This window comes from Eulemur rufifrons, chromosome 7 (genome assembly GCF_041146395.1).
Source record: "Eulemur rufifrons isolate Redbay chromosome 7, OSU_ERuf_1, whole genome shotgun sequence".
NCBI classification, from domain to species: domain Eukaryota; kingdom Metazoa; phylum Chordata; class Mammalia; order Primates; family Lemuridae; genus Eulemur; species Eulemur rufifrons.
The window spans coordinates 192,481,119-192,482,584 of record NC_090989.1 but is presented as its reverse complement, the minus strand read 5'-3'; positions in this window follow the sequence as shown (position 1 = coordinate 192,482,584).

Here is a 1,466-nt window from a genome sequence, read left to right as displayed (position 1 = left end):
TTGCTGAAAATGGGGACCCAGTGGCCACTGGGGCTTAACATACATCTCAAAACCGACATCATACACAGCGTAGTGTGGGGGTGGTTTAGGGTGGAGGGACACACTGTCAAAAGTGGCTGAGCAGTCCTCCTTCCTTCACTCTGACATGAACGCTCAGGGGCCCATGATGACATGAGTTCCACCCTCAACTGAGGCAGGTCCAGCAGCTGAACTGCAGAGACCTGGGCCACAGGGCCTCTCCCCGGTGTCAGGCTCACCAGACCTGGGTGGGACTAGAAGCCAAGAATGTGAGGAAGTGGCTCAGAGGTCCCTCTTCCCTGCCTGCCTGTCCCTCTCAGCTCAGCCTCACCTGCTGTGTTCCTAAACCACATTGCACGTGGGCACCATGGAGCCTCACCACTCCAGAGGCATGACCTTGACCTTTCCATGTTTGGTCAGTGGAACAGAACCACAGCTCAACGGTTTTGGGTCAACACACACAGATCTATGGGACAGGGTTCTATAAAAGTGCTCTGGATCCCTGTCCTGTGCAGTATGTGAATGAAATGACGAAAAATGTAAAACCTTCCATGAGGTTGACAAGTCTTTTCAAAATCGATGGTCACATCGGGTATTCAAGGACCTGCACATGAACTGGTTGAATCACTGTGACGGCTGGGAAAGGGAACATGAGGGAGTAGAAAGAAATCCATTAGCAACAAGTATGAAGTTTAATGTTCAGTGACAGGAAGTAACAACCCAAAGCAGCCCACACACGGGGGAGGACAGAAGTGGTGGGAGGTCACAAGTGACGTAGGGACAAGGAGAGACACAGCCCCCCCTGTGAGGGGACTGAAGCCAACGTAACCCTGGAATGCAGCAGGGACACTCAGGACAGAAACCATATGGAAAAACTAAGCATTTGTTCACTAAGTGTTAGAAACTGCATTTTGTTCCTATACTTTCTAATGGATTTGGAAAGACAGAGAAAGATACAGAGAAGAAAGTCATGAGAGATTTACATTTTTACATTGCAAAAATTTGACATTATTTAATTTAGGAAAAGTCCTAAGGTTTGTTTTAGTGGTAAAGAAATGATGGGGTGACCACTTCACATCCATGAAGGAAATAAAACTTGTGGGGAAACTGTTTCTGCCTAGATATTTCCATACAGACACAGGAATGGACAAGAAGAAACATGCTGAGATTTACTGAGAAATGAAGGGGTCTGTAGCATGAGCACGTGTCTACACCACTCTGGAACATGGCCGCTCAGGGGGTGTCCCCATCAGTGGTGTCCCCTTTAAGCCAGACCACCTGGCTTGTGCATCGGCATGGTCCAGGCACCTGGGGGGCAGGGCTCCTAACATTCCGTGCACCTACACAGAATTCTGTTATGACGACCGAAGACTGTTACGTGGCTCGCTGAGCTCCACTCGCTCACTTTTGTTGGGCTCTGAGCTGCTGGAGGTGACTTCAGCTCTGAG